This window comes from Notolepis coatsorum (genome assembly GCF_963971535.1).
Source record: "Notolepis coatsorum genome assembly, chromosome: 4".
NCBI classification, from domain to species: Eukaryota; Metazoa; Chordata; class Actinopteri; order Aulopiformes; family Paralepididae; genus Notolepis; species Notolepis coatsorum.
Genome location: NC_140168.1, coordinates 12,067,958 through 12,088,127, shown reverse-complemented (window position 1 = coordinate 12,088,127; position 20,170 = coordinate 12,067,958).

Below are 20,170 nucleotides of genomic sequence, written 5' to 3'. Positions count from 1 at the left end.
ACACACACACACACACACACACATACACACACACACACACACAGCATAGCCTAATTGGCCTCTGTGAGAGAGGGCCAGCGCTACCCCCTGCAGTGATCCTCGCATGACTGGTGTGGGTGTGTGGGTGGGCGGGATTACATTTGCGTTATATCAAACTCTTGACGCCTTTGTGTTATATGCTTCTCCAACGCTCCGAAAATGGATCAGGCATTCTTGTTCCTTAACTGTAACTGGTGGTAAGTTATATATATATAACCAATGTGCTTGTAGACATTTTGTGACCGCATTCTCTCATTTCAGATAAGGGCTTTCCGAATGACAAAGAAGCCCAAATGTAAATAATAGGTTGATAATGTTCTTTGATTTTGGTTTGATTTGATTTGATTTGATTTTTATTTGTCTCGAACATAGAAACATAAAACAAGTTTAAAAAACAAAAAAGTAAATAGTCAAAGACTATTCAATAAGTGTTTGAGAAGGAACTTATTATATATTATTTTTTATTATAAAAAATAAAATAAAAGTACAGTTTTTTATATATATCCAAATATCCAAATGAGAAATAATAATAGGCAGTCACATTACTGCTCAAGCTCCTCTCTCTTATATGTGTCCATAAGTGCTTGTTTATAGCGGCACGGTGGTGTAGTGGTTAACACTGTCGCCTCACAGCAAGAAGGTCCAGGGTTCGATTCCCACTTGGGGACCAGGTTTCCATGATGCCAGGTACTCAGGTGGGGTATCTCCCAGGCCTTTCTGTGTGGAGTTTGCATGTTCTCCCCGTGCTCGCAAGGGTTTCCCCCCCGATAAGATAAACCCAATGGAAAAACATGCACAACAGATCGCTAACGCTGTGGCGTCCTTGACGAAGACGGACAGGAGCACTTGGATTGGTCCCCGGGGCGCGGCTCACGTTGACGCCCTATCTGCTCCCGGCTGCCCATGGGGGGAAGGACAACGGGATGGGAAAAGTGCAGAGAGACATTTCATCGGCGACTCAGTGCATGTGTGTGTGTGTTCCTGTGGGTCGCCCATCTCGCGTGTGTGTGTTAAACTGCATGACAAATAAAGACTTCTAGTCTAACAATTATATTATTCTAGTCACAGCAAGAAGGTCCAGGGTTCGATTCCCGCTTGGGGACCAGGTTTCCATGATGCCAGGTACCCAGGTGGGGTATCTCCCAGGCCTTTCTGTGTGGAGTTTGCATGTTCTCCCCGTGCTCGCAAGGGTTTCCCCCCGATAAGATAAACCCAATGGAAAAACATGCACAACAACAGATCGCTAACGCTGTGGCGTCCTTGACGAAGACGGGCAGGAGCACTTGGATTGGTCCCCTGGCGCGGCCCTCGCCGACGCCTGTCTGCTCCCGGCTGCCCTTGGGGGGAAGGACGTTGGGATGGGTTAATCGCAGAGACGAATCGCATCGGCGATCGTACAAGAGACAATGCGTGCGTGTGCGTGTGTGTGTGCGCGTGCGTGTGTGCGTGTGTGCGTGTGCGTGTGCGTGTGTGTGTGTGTGTGTGTGTGCTAACCGCTAAACATTGAGGATAATTGCATGCCAATTAAAGACCTCTGAACAGGTCCTGCATTATTATTATTATGTATTGATATTTTTTGCTTAATTTTATATTCGCATCCAGACCATTCCTGAGTGATACCCCACAAACTGCAATGCACATACTTTTAAGTAGGGATGTCCCGATCACATTTTTTTGCTCCCGATCCGATCCCGATCATGTGATTTTGAGTATCTACCGATACCGATCTTTCGCGATCCGATCAAAAAAAAAAACATGTTTTTTTTAATCCCAATTTCTCACATTACATTCACCCTGAATGTTGACGTTATCCAGGTGAAAAGTTTACTTTATTCAAGCGAGGCATTGCAATCCTTGACATAAATCATTTGATGTATAATTAAATCAAAGGAAATGCGTTTGGGTCTGATAGTGTGGCTGGTCTGCCGTTCTGCAGGTGGATACTATTGGTTTGTTTTGGCAAAATTCTTCTGCTCTGTGTGACAATAAATAAATGAATGATGATATGCAATTTAAAACCAAAACTAAGGCCCCAGTATGAGTTTAAGATGTGAACATGGTCATGTTTGTTGAATAAAAAAAAGAAAGCAAAAAAAAAGAAAAATCCCGATTATTATTATTATTTTTCCGATCCCGATCTTTGGAAAATCACGTGATCGGCCCCGATCCCGATCACGTGATCAGATCGGGACATCCCTACTTTTAAGAGTTGTATGTACCGTAGGTTGCTTTAAAGCGAATGTCCCTCTAAAATGTACTTTGATTTCTTGAAAGAGAGAGAGAGAGGTAATTTTTTTTATTATTCTAGACAATAATAACACAACTTATTATTATGATCAAAATAGCCAAAACTGAGAGCGGACTGATCAAATCAAGGATGTGGATTGCAGACCGTCTGTAGCCGTCAGGAGTCTCTTTAGGCCCTGTCCACACTGTACAGCCCTGCTTTAGGCCCTGTCCACACGAACACAGGGTTTTATGTAACCGTGATTTAATGTGCGCAGTTGCACTGTTCGTCCACACGCATCCGGGTTTTTGGAACACTGCAACCGCGCTCATTTAAAACCGGAGTCCAGGGTGACGTTTTGGGCGCATCCCGGTTGCAGTGGTTGCGTGTGGACATAGTAACCGAGATTATTTCCAGTGTTTTATGGCAGAGCTGTCGCAAGTAGCGTTATATGAAAATGATTGTAAAAAACGATATCGGGGGTCCCTTATGTAAACAAGACGAAAGTATTTCTCTGGTCTGCATCCCCTTAACAATTGTTTGTATTGAGCCGTATTGTATTGTACCCATTCTGCAATCTGTTAAATAAAGTTTTCATCCATTCATTCTACTAGCGTTAAAGTTACTAGTACAATCAATAGCGAGCGATATAACAACATTAACCAGACTGCTATATCAACAATGTTTGTGTCCAGCAAGCTCCCCATGTGTAACGTTATTTAGTATTAACTTATGTTGGAAATGACAATTATATATTAATTAATGACGTGATGATTAAAGTATTTCCACTCTATTCCACAATACCAGCGCCTCACCAGCTAACCACACGTAAGTCAACAAAACCAGCGATCTTTGTACGCTATGTACGCTAGCCGCAATGCTAACTATTATAATGGCAAATCCCAATCACATTAGCACGTAAGCTAACAAAATCAGTGATCTTTTTGTGCAACTAAACTCTCCGCTCTTGGTGGTAAATTGTGTTGATGTTGGTTTTGTTTCATCAACAAATGAGGCAGAACACACAGTGAATGTATCCTTTTTTGTTTATTGCACTTCGTTCATGCTGCAAACAAATAATGAATGCTAATGTGCATGTTCAAGCGAGGCAGTTTAAAGAGGACGGGTTTCTGTTTTGTGCAGGACATTCCCCGTGTAGCGCAATGATAACATAGTGACGCGTTCAACCCTTCTGATTGTTGAAATGGCCTTCATGTTTGAACTACATTGCCACCTATTGCTTTGGCATTGTACTACATGTATCAGTTTTACAGTTGCCGTGAGTATGCAGTAATTTTTTTAAACCACCCGTGTGTACGGAGGTTTATTTTTTTTAAAACCTCTGTGTCAAAAATACCCGTGATCGTGTGGACTGGGCCTGAGACCGGAGAAAGCACCCAACAAACATTCACATTAATATGTTAAATTGATTATCACCTCACCTCGAATGTAACCATGCAATGAGGGCGCACCCTGACTTTGAAACAGACTCCACTCTCACACACACACACACACACACACACACACACACACACACACACACACACACACACACACACACACACACACACACACACACACACACACACACACACACACACACACACACACACACACACACACACACACACACACACACAAATACCACACACACACACAACTACACACACCAGGACTCCACTCACACACACACGCACGCACACACACCGGTTTGACTAGACCACACCCACACACTGAACCAGACTGACTCAATTAAGATGTGGCGACGTTTCTCATTTCTCAATAGATCAATGACTTATAATACCTGTGTATCAAAAGTTCCTTTTGTCTCTAGGCTAGTTGGACCAGCCTATCCTCGACGAAGAACGGGGGTCAAGAAAGTGCATAAATATCTAACTGTATTACCATTGGAGACACACAAGAATCGTAGCTTGTGTCAGAGAGACCGTATCCTGTGTACTGCTGTGGAAACTGCCTTGTTGCCGAATAAAACCAACAGAATCCCGAAGCCATGGCTTTGAAATCGTGTTCCAGCGTCTGCTTTATTTAAGCATTACATCACACGCAGGAGTGGTTTGTGACCAATAAACCATGCCTAGGGGTGGTTGTTAGGCCCGAGGCGCAGCCGAGGGTCGTTAGACCCCCCTAGGCATGGTTTATTGGTCACAAATCACGACTGCACGTGGTGTAAAGCTTTTATACAACTGCCAGATTCATCCAACCTTATTTCTATACAATAAACACACATTAATCGAAGATTTATTGAAAAAACCATCCGCCAGAAAAAGTAGTTCCCACAACTCCATGTGGAAGCAGCTTGAAGTGCATCCAACCAAACTAACACATCCAACTGTGTATTATTGGAATGATTGAGAGAAGTTGCCTCATGTGGAAGCAGCTTGAAGTGCATCCAACCAACTAACACATCCAACTGTGTATTATTGGAATGATTGATTGAAAATTGTATTACCAGATGCAGAATGGGTACAATACAGTACGGCTCAATACACACAATTGTTAAGGGAATGCATAGGAAAAAAACGTTTTCTTCGCCCTATTTTTTTATTTATTTCTTTTAGCCTAAACTTAACCAGTTGGAAACCAGGGGTACAGTAATAAAATTAGCAATCAACCAATCAATCAATTCAATAGACCATGCTCACTTAAAACAGCGCTGCTTCTCTCTCAGTCTGACTCCCCCGCTGTTGCAGACAGGAGTGTGTGTGTGTGTGTGCGTGTGTGTGTGTGTGTGTGTGTGTGTCACAGTGTGTGTGTGCGTGTGTGTGTGTATGTGTGTGTGTGTGTGTGTGTGTGTGTGTGTGTGTATGTGTGTGTGTGTGTTTGTGGGTACGCCAGCGTCGGACAGTGAGAGAGAACGCTGCAGTCAGTAGCAAGAAGGAAGTAGAAATTTAAATCAATCAATTAATCTATCAATCAAACCGCGATTTTTCTTTTGTTCTAGATTGCCTCAAGACCCATCAATTACATCATCCAACATTGTTTAAAGGGCTAACACATTCCCCTTGACAGAATCGCTTCATATTTAGTCGTTTAGTCGCCATTAACATATCCATTTGTAAATATTATTGGCCACCTTCTTGTGATCCGGCGGAGTGATGTGATGTGGGTCGGTTGTGGGCGGGTCCTGGGCCAGCAGCGTGGATTGTTGCCAATAAAGACGTGTAAAATGACTGTTTCAGCCAATCAGAATCGAGAAATTTGCATGCCGTTGTATAAGCTGCTTTGAACCAGCTCTCCTCGCCATAAGGATTGATCCGACAGGGGGGAGAGAGAAGGGAGGGGGGAGAGAGAGAAGGGAGAGGAGAGAGAAGAGAGAGAAGGGGGAGAGAAGAGGGAGAGAGAGAGAGAGAGAGAGAGGAAGAGAGATGAGAGAGAGAGAGAGAGAGAGAGAGAGAGAGAGAGAGAGAGAGAGAGAGAGAGAGAGAGAGAGAGAGAGAGAGAGAGAGAGGGAGAGAGGAGAGGGAGACAGAGAGAGAGAGGAGAGGGAGACAGAGAGAGAGAGGGGAGGGTGTGAGAGAGAAGGGAGAGGAGAGAGAAGGGAGAGAGGAGAGGGTGGGAGGAGCAGTCTGGTGTGAGCTCTGAGCGTCGTATTTGACGGGAAAGTTAAACAGAGATACTTTTACAGGTAAAAGCAAAGTCTACACACGACCCACTGTGGCGCCCCCCCCCCCTGGTGGAAAGTGGTTATGGATATTCTTTTTTATGGAATTTCTTTGTAAATTATAGTCGATTTTGACCGCCAAAGATATAATAAACATTTTTCAAATAAATAATAATTACTCATTTGAAGTATGTTTGTGTTTAAAATGCACAATAACGTGTAATATATAAAATATAAATCATTGTTTGTGCGTCCTGTTCATCCCCTCTCTCTTCTGGGGCGCTAGAAATATCGCCCCACTGACTGCGCAACACAGCCAATTGAAAAATGCACAGGGCAACATAAATGCACCTATAGCAACTACATTTAGCCAATCAGCGTCTTCAAATATGATGCCTAAAGGGCGATTTATTTAGCGCCCCAAGCAGAGTCATTGTCGAATTGTCTATTCACTCTATTGGCTGAGTGTGGCATTCATGTGACATCACGTCCCGAACAGGCACGCGGGAAGTCGGTCAGACTTGGGGGTGCGGGAGTCGGAGATAAATAATAATAATAACGTCATATTAAATGCATGCGCGAAGCGCATCATTCGTGATTTTCCATTCATTTGAAAGATCAATATTTTACACTACAACAGACAAACTTGAACACCAACATGTGGACAGTTCACACACGAAATGCAGCAGTTTTTTCTCTAATCAGAAGATGATTTATTGTCCATAGACGCAAGCGGCAACAACTAGCGTTTGGACTTTCGTTTCGCACACCGCAGAGGATCTGTGTGTGTGTGTGTGTGTGTGTGTGTGTGTGTGTGTGTGTGTGTGTGTGTGTGTGTGTGTGTGTGTGTGTGTGTGTGTGTGTGTGTGTGTGTCACTGACTGTCACAACAACAATAAGATAAGATATTCCTTTATTAATCCCCTTGGGGAATTTTTTTTTTGCTCAAACCAGTTTGGCCCGAGCCCCCATGTTATGCTTGTCATTGACCTTCTTTAAGCTCGCTGTCGAGTCAATGCAACACAACAAGGAGACGGCAGTCAAAGTAGTTTATACGAAATATTTAATAAAATAATTATGAAATGAAGAATAAACTAAAGTAACGACAGACAAGGACACTACACAGACAGGATCAGCACCAGACACAGGGGAAGACAGAACACTTATACATGAGGGAATGACGAGACGAGACACACCTGGGTTGATTACAAATGGGTACACCTGAAAGGGGAAACGATAAGGACTACAAAACCAGGACAGGGAACTACAACTAGACATAACACATCACACTGGGAACGCCTGATCAAGGCACACACAGACCCCACACATAACATGGAGGTAGGGCTGTACCGAATTCTTCAAAGCTTCGATCATAATGTTGACATTCAAATTTTTTTTTTTTTTATCTTAAAAAAATTAAATTATCTGTTTAAACCAATCATAAATCATCATTTGGCTACACTAATATTATAATATTATACATAAGACGTCACCATCACTTTCATACCAACCGTGCCCTTATTGGATTATTTATGTTGACGAAACTGATGAGTTATATTCATTAAAGAAAGTTGATTTAATAAAAGAAAAATACTAATTTAATCAGATTAATCACTTTTTTTTAATTGAGGATTTAGTTTGAAAAAAACATATATATTTTTTTGAAGTACATTTCTTTTTATAGACATTCGAAGCTTCGTTCGAATACTTCAATTGAAGCTTCGAATGTTAAAAGATGACATTCGGTACAGCCCTAGTTGGAGGGCATTCCAAGGTTTGAAAGAAAAAGAAACAAATTTTTTCCTAGTTCAGAGCAAACTGGAGGAACCCTAAGAACGCACCAGTCATTTGAATGTGTAGAATAGGGTCCAAGATTCCATTCCAACAGTGTTGTAAGGGGGAAGCTTACCAATAAGGGCTTTAAAATAAACAATACCAATGATTGTTATGCCTTTCAACCAGAGAAGGCCATCCAACCTGTTCATAAAGGACATGGTGGATATCATATGCGTCACCAATAATGAATCTGAGGGCAGAATGATAGACCGAAGTTGAAACCGCAGCATGCCTATAAATTACATCAATAAGAAAACAGCTTCAACAATCATCTTTCTACTAATCACGGGAATAGCTGGATCTATTTCTGTACAGGAAGCCAATTTTCGGTCACAGATTGAAAGCAAGAATATCTAGATAGCTACCGGTGAAAATTAGGGATGATATAATGCCAACAGAGATTGAAATATATGTGCATGTACGTATTAAGTACATTAGCCTCACTTGAAGCCAATGTTGATTGGTTGTTGTTACAGACCAATAGTGTGAATAATGTTTCAAGTTCAAGTTTCAAGTTTCATTAATAGTTGTCATACAGAAGTACAGAATACTTTTATACAAAATGCTTCTTACTGTTTCGCTCGAGAGACTGTGTTAGACAAGATAGTATGAAATAAAAATATAAATAGTATAGCATGTAAAATAGAAGTGAAAATAGAGGTCACAGTGTTCAGTATAGACATATGTACAAGGTTCGATGCAGAATAGAAGTAACTGAGTTACCATACAATATACAATATACTATGCAATGTACTAATATACAATACTATATAGTGCAGAGCAGAAATGGGATGAGGTACAATTTAGGTACAATTTACAGTAAGGTGTGCGAGTTGTAGTGCAAATCCTTTACCAATAAATATAAAGTGTAAAGTGTGTTTAGGTGTTCTAAAGTGTGTAAAGTGGGTGCTGCAGTGAGTTGCCCGTTTAAAGTGAGTGTGTGCGTGTGGATGTGTGTGCTGTGTGCATTTGATGGTTGCTGCATAGTGTTTATTGTTCGTTGAGCAGCCTGATGGCCTGGGGATAGAAGCTCCTTCTGAGTCTTTCTGTGCTCGCCTTAAGATTCCGGTATCGCTTGCCTGACCGCAGCAGTTCAAAGAGGCAGTTGTTCGGGTGGCTGGAGTCCTTGATGATTCTCTTAGCCTTCCCCCTGCACCGCTTGTTGTAAATGTTCTGGAGGGTGGGAAGCCCCCCTCCAATTGTGCGTTCGGCTGAACGTGTCACTCTTTGTAGTCTGCTACGGTCTTGTGCAGTGCTATTCCCAAACCAGGAGGTGATGTTGCCAGTCAGGATGCTCTCGATTGTACATGAGTAGAAGTTCCTAAGGATCTTCTGACTGACTTGGAACTTGGAACTTGTGTATCTTGATACAATCTATGACATGTTAGACCATGGGTGGGATTTTAATGAGATCTATTTTATGGGTGACCAATGACCATTACTGGGTAAAAAATCGGCCCTGGCTTCGTTTGTTGAATCAGATGGAACTTAAATGAAATTTTCTCTAGCCAAAAGTCAAGTTATTTATACTCAGTGACTCTCTCAATGTTAGAACCACCACTTTTGTTTTACTAGCATTGAGGACTAATTTAAGATTGACAAAAGTGGCCAACTGAACAGTGTCAGTGATACAGTACACAATAGTTATCATCCGCATACAAATGGAGATTACAATCATTCAAAGAAGAAACAATATAATTCATATAAATAGTAAAAAGGACAGGACCCAATACTGAACCTTGTGGCACATCTTTAGCTATATGAACACGAATTCAGATTGAGCAGGACACGATTTCACACACTGTTGTCTAGAAGTTAGATAAACCAATCACATGCACCAATATCCTAGCCAATACTGGATACCATTTTTAAAAGCAGGTGATGTATCCACTGTATGTGAATAATGTGTATATTTTTTTTGTATCCACTTTTTCTCCTCCTTTTTCTATTTTTCTCCCATCCCAATTTCGCCTCGCCAATTCTCCTTTCAATTCTCCCCTCCCCTGTCTCGAACGTTGCTAGACCATGCCTCCCACTGGTCGGCTGCAATGTGGACGAAGCCTTGCATCACGTGTCCCCTCTGGTACACGAGGAGGCAGCCATCGCATCTTTTCACCTGTACAGCGCAATCTCTCAGTGGCGAGGAGTAACGCGTGGGAGGCTCACGCTGCCCCCGTTGCTTCCTGATTCTGTTGTACAGGCGCACCAACCGACCTGTAGGAGTCGCTGTCCACAACGTCCGATCCCCACCCACCAGCTTTCCCACCCCTAACACTGCCAATTGTGTTAGTATGAACGACCAGCCAAGCTGGTAGCAACGCCGAGAGCTGGGCTCAAACCCAGCATATCCTGCGTTAGTGGCGAGCGCCTTGCCCACTGCGCCACTTAGCCGACCTTAATAATGTGTATCTTGATACAATCTGTGACATGTTAGACAGTTAGACCATGGATGGGATTTTAATGAGATCAATTTTATGTGTGACCATTACTGGGTAAAAAATCTGCCCTGGCTTCGTTTGTTGAATCAGATGGTGGTGTTTATCTGACAAAGCCTCTTCACATTGCTGATTATTTTAATGACTATTTTGTCAACAAGGTGTCCAAGCGTAGGCAGGGAATGGACACTATTGTCAATAACAACTCTGAGGTGTTGATAAAAGAACACATTATAAAGGATAAAAACTGTGTTTTTGAATTCCAACTGGTTGATATTGTGACTGTGGATAGGCTATTGTGCTCTCTATCTCTAAATCCACTGACACAGACCACCTGGACAGCAAACTGTTGAGAATGGCTGCGTCTCATATCTTTGCACCAATCTGTCACATTTTTAATAGTCTAATAGTTTAATAGTCTAATCAGTGGCATGTGTCCTTTGTTATGGAAGGAGGGAAAGTTCATTCCGCGTCATAACGATGCTAAATTACCTTTAGGAGGTCCCAACAGCAGGCCTATTAGCATGCTACATGTTCTCAGTAAATTACTGGAAAAGATTGTGTCTGAGCAAGTCCATTTTAATGGTGCTTTGTCAGGCAGTAGAGGGTTAGAATGCGGTGTCCCACAGGGGAGTTGCCTGGGGCCCCTCTTATTCTCTATTTTTACTAATGATATGCCTTTTTCTATTCAACAGGCTAGTCTGACTTTATATGCTGATGAGTCAACCCTTTATTATGCTGCAGCTACAGACTCCGAGCTTAATCAGGTTTTGGCCAGTGAATAAAAATGTTTATATGACTGGATAAAACAAATACCGTACTTTTCGGACTGTAAGCCACGGCTTTTCCCCCCATTTTTCAACCCTGCGGCAACGGTGCGGCTAATCTATGGATTTTTACAGCTAACTGGGCTCGCTCCCTCAGCTCTGTGACCGTCAGATCAGACTCGTAAATCTGCTGCAGCAGTGCACGCCTTGCCCCTCCTCCTCCGCCTCACAGTCGAGCCCTCCTCCTCCCCCTCACAGTCGAGTGCATAGCCAGCAACCAGCCAGATGTTAGTTCCCGGGACGATTAGCCACGTTAGTTTGCCAGCAACCAGCCAGGCAGAGACGTTAGCTCCCGGGACGAGTAGCCACGTTAGTTAGCCAGCAACCTGCCAGGTACCGACGTTAGCTCCCGGGACGATTAGCCACGTTAGGTAGCCAGCAACCAGCCAGGCAGAGACATTAGCTCCCGGGACGAGTAGCCACGGTAGTTAGCCAGCAACCAGCCAGGCAGACACGTTAGCTCCCGGGATGAGTAGCCACGGTAGTTAGCCAGCAACCAGCCAGGCAGAGACGTTAGCTCCTGGGACGAGTAGCCACGTTAGTTAGCCAGCAACCTGCCAGGTACCGACGTTAGCTCCCGGGATGATTAGCCACGTTAGGTAGCCAGCAACCAGCCAGGCAGAGACGTTAGCTCCCGGGACGAGTAGCCATGTTAGTTAGCCAGCAACCAGCCAGGTAGCGCCGTTTGCTCCCGGGACGAATAGCCACGGTAGTTAGCCAGCAACCAGCCAGGCAGAGACGTTAGCTCCCGGGACGAGTAGCCACGTTAGTTAGCCAGCAACCAGCCAGGCAGAGACGTTAGCTCCCGGGACGAATAGCCACGGTAGTTAGCCAGCAACCAGCCAAGCAGAGACGTTAGCTCCCGGGACGCGTAGCCATGTTAGTTAGCCAGCAACCAGCCAGGCAGCGCCGTTTGCTCCCGGGACGAATAGCCACGGTAGTTAGCCAGCAACCAGCCAGGCAGAGACGTTAGCTCCCGGGACGATTAGCCATGTTAGGTAGCCAGCAACCAGCCAGGCAGAGACGTTAGCTCCCGGGATGAGTAGCCATGTTAGTTAGCCAGCAACCAGCCAGGCAGCGCCGTTTGCTCCTGGGACGAATAGCCACGGTAGTTAGCCAGCAACCAGCCAGGCAGAGACGTTAGCTCCCGGGACGAGTAGCCACGTTAGTTAGCCAGCAACCAGCCAGGCAGAGACGTTAGCTCCCGGGATGATTAGCCACGTTAGTTAGCCAGCAACCAGCCAGGCAGAGACGTTAGCTCCCGGGACGATTAGCCACGTTAGTTAGCCAGCAACCAGCCAGGCAGAGACGTTAGCTCTCAGAACAATTAGCCACGTTAGTTAGCCAGCAACCAGCCAGGCAGAGACGTTAGCTCCCGGGACGATTAGCCACGTTAGTTAGCCAGCAACCAGCCAGGCAGAAACGTTAGCTCTCAGAACGATTAGCCACGTTAGTTAGCCAGCAACCAGCCAGGTAGAGACGTTAGCTCCCAGGACGATTAGCCACGTTAGTTAGCCAGCAACCAGCCAGGCAGAGACGTTAGCTCCCGGGACGATTAGCCACGTTAGTTAGCCAGCAACCAGCCAGTACCGACGCTAGCTCCCGGGACGATTGCTACCTAGTGTTGGCTCTATCGTTCCGTGAGCTAACGTTAGTAGCTACCTAGTGTTGGCTAAGTAGCTATCGTTAGTAGCTAGCTACCGTTACTGTTTAAACAAAAAAAATTATAAATGGGAGCTTCCTCAAACAGCCATCTCTTTCCCGACAATCCCCTCTGTGCACGAACCCTTACATTATGGTAATTAAACATTAAAACACCTGCGGCTTATAGTCCAGTGCGGCTTATATATGTACACATCATTCAATTTAGTTGCTGAATAGGTTACAAGTGGTACAAAATAAGGCAGCAAGACTCGTTCTTGGTTGCTCATATAGGACTAGTGTTGTTAAAATGCATGAACGTCTTAAATGGCAGAATGTTGAGAAAAGACTTTCTGCCAACTTACTAATTTGTTTTCAGAAAGTCATCACAACCCACAGTCCTAAATATATCTCTGATGAAATAATTTACAGCTCAAATGTGCACATGTATTTTACCAGAGGGGCAAGTAGAGGGCAGATTATTCGACCCCATGCAAATACTAACAGTATGCAAAGCACGGTTTTATATAGGGCTATCAGGGCATGGAATTGTCTTCCAAGTGACATAAGAGGTGTAGCAAGCTTCAAAAAGAAATGAAGATCTTACATGTGAGCCAATAATGATAATGTTGGGTAATGCAATATGTTATGTTACCTTATATATATATATGATTTTTTTTAAATATATTTAGTGTGTTAATGTTGTTGTGTTTCCTTGATTTGTACGTTTTGCTATGTTTTAATTGTGTTAGGTTTTAATTGTATATGTTTTAATGTTGTCTCGGACCCCAGGGAGACTAGTTGACATCTTGGCGTCAGCTAATGGGGATCCTTTGCTAATAAACAATAAACAATTACTGTAGATTGGAATTCACTGAGTTGTCCATTGAAAAAAAAGCTTTCAACTGTTGCAGATGCATGCATGTGGGTTCTCTCAGGGTAGGTAATTAACAACCAACTAGAATATGTCTGAAAAGTGATGGCACTCAAATGTCCACTTTGTATTGATCATATTTTTTCTAAAGCACTATCTGTACCTATAGGTTGTAGTGACCTTCATTTTGTTGCAACTGTGAGGAAAAAGTGCCCAAGCATGGACCTAAAGAAATATTTAAGGTACAATTCATCTTTCAGAGGTTTATTCAAAAGTGAATCAAGCAATAGTACAAACAGGAAAAACGTGCAAGGAAAAGGTACATTGCAACGGGCAAAATATACATATCCTACATTCTGAACAGAACAGAGCATAGCTTCATATCATCACTAAGCCAATGAAATGGCTTCTTCAGAAAATAGAATCAGAGGAACAAGACTAATACAAATCTAAATAAGGTTATAGATTTAGAATAGCAGACTTAACCACTTAACATCGGACGGCCCACCTCTAATGAAATAGTTACAGAGGTTTGAACACACTGAAGTAAACGTTTTGTGTACTCACATGTCTGCTTACGTGTTGCCAGATGCCTGTTTTTGAGTTCCGGCTGAGGGGTAGGAGCTGGAAAACATAACGGTTCCATAGCCTGAAGTCTTATCTGCAGTACAGGTCCAAAGTTTATAACAATCCCACGGAAAATGAGTGTTTTACAAAGGTTTTTTATAAGTATGCTTATGCGAGTGTTACGTTTTTACTCTATTTTGAGTTAATTTAACTCAAGAACACAAGAGCAAGAGTAAATTTAACACCAATTCTGAGTTGGGCCCAAATACACTCGGGAATAGTGGTTTTTTGTTCTTAGTTCTATTTATTTTCATTTTAAAAACGTCTTATGTACTTTAGATACTATTGCTACCATGTAGTTTCACTGTATATGCTTGTATGCCGTGACAAAAAAATATATATCTTGACTCTCTTGATGTATGTATACCAATTATTTGCCTGTTATATTCTCCATCCATCTAGCATCCATAGCAACACTATATATTATCACCGACATCCTGTTGGGGGATCCCCTTTAAACAGCCCATCTGAGGTTTCTCTCCCCCACACCGCCGCCTGTGGTGCTTTTTTCCCCTATTGCTAGGTTTTTAAGGAGTCATTCCTTATCTTCATTGAAAGTCTGGGAGTGTTGCATATATGGATTTGATGGTGTTTTTTTGTTCTGGATCTATGTATTCTGATATTTCAGTTAGAGGACTCCTGGTAACCACTTTGAGGTTGTAGTTTAAAGGCCTATTGTTCAAAAGTACATAATATTTTAGAGACAATAATCACTAAAAAACGGCTCAGACTCACTCAACATCAAACGGCAAGTGCATTTGCAGGACTTCAGAGCAAGGTCAAGATTCAAGATTCAAGAGGTTTATTCATCACACACATACTGTACACAAGACATATAGTGAAATGAAGGTGGCCATGCCCGCTTCGATTGTGCACAAAATACAAATAATAATAGAATAAAATAGAAATAAAATAGACATGATAAAAGTACTAAGATAAAATACAAAAGGTAATGAGTCCTATGTACACTACTACAATACGATATACAGTTATACTCTATGTCACTATGCTATCCTATATACTATAAAAAAAAACATCCAGATGCTTTGTTTTTTTCCTTTAAAGTGACCTTTTTTCTTTCCTTTAAAGTGACCTTTTCTTATGTGTTCAAAGTGACCTGTGGGGTGTTTGTGTGTGAGAGAGTGCAGAATGTGTGGGGTGTGTGTGTGTGTGTGTGTGTGTGTGTGTGTGTGTGTGTGTGTGTGTGTGTGTGTGTGTGTGTGTGTGTGTGTGTGTGTGTGTGTGTGTGTGTGTGTGTGTGTGTGTGTGTGTGTGTGTGCGTGTGCGTGCGTGCGTGTGTGTGTTCATGTTCATGTGTGCTTGTGTGTGGAGAGATCAGTCCATGATATGATATGATATGATATGATACATTTATTTATATTTCGCCCCTCAACCAAAATCGGCCCAGGGCGCATCCCGGGAGAGAAAGAGAAACAAAAAAGACAGGAACAATACGAAAACAGAAAAAATACATGCAGATAGAGAACAGACAGACATAATACACCACACATACAACAATACAAAAAACGAGCTCATGGATTGTTTATGGCGAACAGGTGGGTTTTGAGCGTGGCCTTAAAGGTCCGTAGAGTGCTTGCAGATTTCAGGTTGAGTGGCAGCTTGTTCCAGAGGGTCGGTGCTGCGATTGTGAAAGCCCGGTTTCCCTTCGTCACCAGTCTTGTGTGGGGGATTTTTAGGCAGATTTGGTTGTTTGATCGGAGGGATCTGGAGCTGGCTGATTGGACCAGGAGTTCTTTTATGTAGGCTGGGGGGCGAGACCGTTTATGGCTTTGTATGTGAACATGAGGATTTTTAAAATGTATTCGTTGTTTTACCGGGAGCCAGTGTAGGGATGCAAGGACTGGGGAGATGTGGTCCCTCATCTTGGTGCCCGTCACGAGCCTGACGTCTGCGTTCTGGACGAGTTGGAGGCGGTTTATGTATTTGTCTGCCACACCAGAGTAGAGGGTGTTGCAGTTGTCCAGTCTTGAGAATCTGAGGGTGAGGATGACCCTTTGAAGGTCGCTGGGGGAGAGGAATGTTTTTATTTTTGCGATGGTGCGCAGCTGGAGGAAGCGGGGACTGAGCCACTGCTCGCACTTGTCTGTCGAGTTTCAGCTCAGAGTCAAAAATGTTCCTCGAGAGGATACAAGAACCTGCCCTGTTCGGATGTAGACCAGTGTTCGCTCCTGTAAGGTGCCGCGGGTTAAGTCTATGGCTCAGAGCAAATTGTTCTACATAGGGATCTCAACGTGGAACAGCCTTCCACTTAGTCAGGATCTAGAGGAATGTTTAAAGGTCAGGTTCGCTCATATCTTTGGGGTAAAGTGGCCAGATAGCTGTCAGGTCATACTTGGATTATTGTTTTAATGATGGTATAGAAATGCGCTATTTTGTGGTATTTCGTCAGGATGCTATTGTCTTGTTTTTAGATATGTAGAATATGGATTTGTTGTATTGGACATTTGCTTTATGTGTTGTTTGTTTTACATTATGTTATTTGTGTATGTCCTTTCGTCATAAACATCGGGGACCATGCTGGAAATAAGTGTTGTCACTTTTGCATGTCATCCCTTGGATTTGTTGTGTCTTTGGACCCATAAATAAAATCAATCAACATTACGTCCCAGTAGCAGAGGGGGAGGAGAAGGGACTGGAGAGAATGCATCTCTTGCTGGAATCCAGTGGAGTGTTAATGGCGGCGACAGTGGCTCGGGAGGTAGAGCAGTCGTCTGGCAATCCAGAGGTTCCCGGTTCGATTCCCGCTCCTCCCGGGCAGCGTGTCGATGTGTCCTTGAGCAAGACACTTAACCCCTAATTTCTCCCGATGTGCAGGTTGGCACACGACGTCGGTGTGTGTGTGAATGGGTAAAATGTGAGGAACAAATTGTAAAGCGCATTGGATTGGCGTACTAGATCTCTGCACACTTCACTTTATATATATATATATGTATTTTATTTATTGATTAATCCCCCACTGTACTGTTTTCGTTTCTTGTCTGTGTTGGTGTTTGTTTACTGTGAAAAAAAGAAAGAATGCATACACTGTATTGCTGCAACAATTACCAATGTGTTTTACACAAATGGCTCAATAAAGGAATCTGAATCTGAATCTGAATCTGAATAAAAGCTCTATATAAAAAAGCAGCCATTTTTAAAAAAGCAGCCATTAATCATTCAGATTGGCAGAGTTTGATGTAATTTGCTCTGACATGGAGGATGGCTGTGGAAGCTGAAGGGTGTTCACAGAGACGCGGTCTGATGATAGTATTTAAATCCATTACCTTGCCACCAGGGTAGCAGCAGCTTTAGGCAAGGCATCGTGGCGTACTGTGGATGGGCCCACAACAAGCACAGGGGGAGGGGGGTGCAGTGTGGGGAGAGGGTGATTGAGGAGGTTTACCATCCCTGGCAGAGGGATGAGGTGATGGATGAATATAAAATGGTAAATGGCTGCATTTATATAGCAGCTTTTATCCAAAGCGCTTTACAATTTTGTTCTTCACATTTTCCCCCATTTTCACTCACACATTCACACACCGATGGCAGAGGCCAAGGAATTTGTTGATGCCGAGTTTTACATGATGGCATCAACAAATTTAAACACGTAAAAATTACAGGTCAACCGTGGACGGCCATTCATCAAATGAGGGAACTTTAGGTCAAGTTGCAAGCAATTCCATGATGTAGCTGCATCAACACAAAAAAGCAGTCTTTTACATGCTCAGTCCCAGCAGAAGGTGTGTGAAGAACCAGACAGTCATCGGAGCGTGTTATGCGTACACCATTATTCCAGTGCAACATTACATTACATTTACATTTACATTTAGTCATTTAGCTGACGCATTTATCCAAAGCGACTTACAAGTTCTGTACGACAAGTCATCAGGAAGGGCACAACTCTACAATGTTCATCAAAGTGTTGAGTGCTACAGTGTAGGTTAGTATATTATTAAGTGCATAATAGTAAGGTTAGTTAGGGTTAGATATTATTATTATAATATTTATTTCATTTCAGATAATGGTTGAAGACCGTAACCTGGGCGTCACCCTTGACTCCACACTTTCATTTCACTCCCACATCAAATCTGTCACCAAGTCTGCCTTCTACCACCTCAGGAACATCTCCCGTCTCCGACCCTCACTCTCAGACTCTGTGGCGGAGACCCTGATCCACTCATTTGTCACCTCCCGGTTGGACTATTGTAATGGAGTCCTGTTCGGGGTACCCAGCAAAGCCCTGGACAGGCTCCAGTATGTCCAGAACTCAGCTGCCAGGGTTCTCACTCACACCAAGCCCTGGCAGCACATCACCCCCACCCTCATCCATCTCCACTGGCTTCCAGTCAGGTTCCGCATCACCTTCAAACTCCTGCTCCTCACCTACAAATCCCTCCATGCCCTCGCCCCCCGGTACCTGTCTGATCTCCTCCACCAGTACACTCCATCCCGGAACCTACGATCCTCTGATCTAGGTCTCCTCTCCATCCCTCGCACCAGGTTACGGACTTTTGGGGACAGAGCCTTCAGCGTGGCGTCCCCTACCCTCTGGAACTCTCTCCCCCCCGAAATCCGCAACGCCCCAACCCTGGACACCTTCAAATCCGCTCTAAAAACACACCTCTTCACCAAGGCTTTCCCCATCAGTTAGTTTTAGATTAAATTAGGTCCATTATCCCCTACTTTCCCTCATCCCCTCTTCCCCCTCCCCCCCTACTTTCCTTGCCCTATTTTTTGTCCTGATTGTAAAGCGACCTTGGGTTCTATGAAAGGCGCTATATAAATTTGATTTATTATTATTATTATTATTATTAAGAAGTGCGTCTTTAGTCGACGGCGAAAGATTGGATGGGTTTCGTACAGAAGCCTCCGGGAAGAGCATCGGCGGGGGGCTATGCCTTATGACCAACAACGGCTGGACTAGCCCCGGGGAAGTGAAGATACTCTCCCGTTCATGCTCTCCCGACATGGAACACATCACAATCCAATGTCGCCCCTTCCATCTTCCGCGCGAATTCACTGCAGTGATAATGACGGCAGTGTACATCCATCCCCAGGCGAATGTCGGCAGGGCGCTAGGGGAACTACACGACCATCTGAACGCGCACCAGATCAAGCATCCGGACGCAGCCATGATCATAGCCGGGTATTTCAATCAGGCAAATCTGAAGAAAGTCATGCCGTCTTTCTTCCAGCACATCGTCTGCTCCACAAGGGGAGGAAATACACTCGACCACTGCTACACCCCGTTTAGAGCCGGATACAAGGCTGTACCGGCTCCACCATTAGCGGGAGCAACAAACACATCGGATCATGCCGCCATCTTTTTGGTCCCAGCGTATAAACAGAGATCACGTGACGCCGTCGTGTCACGTGAGGTAAAAAAATGGGACGACCAATCAGAGGCCACGTTTCAAGACGCACTGGATGACGCCGACTGGGGAATGTTCAGGAGGAGTAATAGTGACGTCAGCGATTTCACAGACGCTGTAGTGTCATTCATAACAACACTGGCTGATACTATCGTCCCCACAAAGAAGGCGAGGGTGTTCCCAAACCAGAAACCATGGGTGGACAGTACCATCAGAGCAGCCCTGAACTCTCGCACCACTGCTTATAACCGGGGCAGAGAGTCAGGAAACATGGAAGAGTACAAGACAACAGTCTACACTCTGCGCAAGGCTGTCAAACTTGCTAAGAGGACGTATGCCGACAAGATGGAGGCACAAATGGCACAGAATGACACAAGAGGATTATGGCAAGGACTGAGGGCTATAACTGACTACAAAGTCAGCGCCCCCTCAATGGGGAGCGACGATGCCTCCCTTGCGGACAAGCTCAACACCTTTTACGCTCGGTTTGGTGCAAACAGTGGCACTGCTAGCCCAACGGCTAGTGACGTCACTGGTGCGCCGGCTGTTGTGGAGGGGGGGGGGGGCATCCGCGGGGGGGCGGGGACGCTCTCTCATTGACGGTACACAGTGTGAGAAGAGCATTTATGCAGGTGAACACCAGGAAGGCTGCTGGCCCAGATGGAATAACA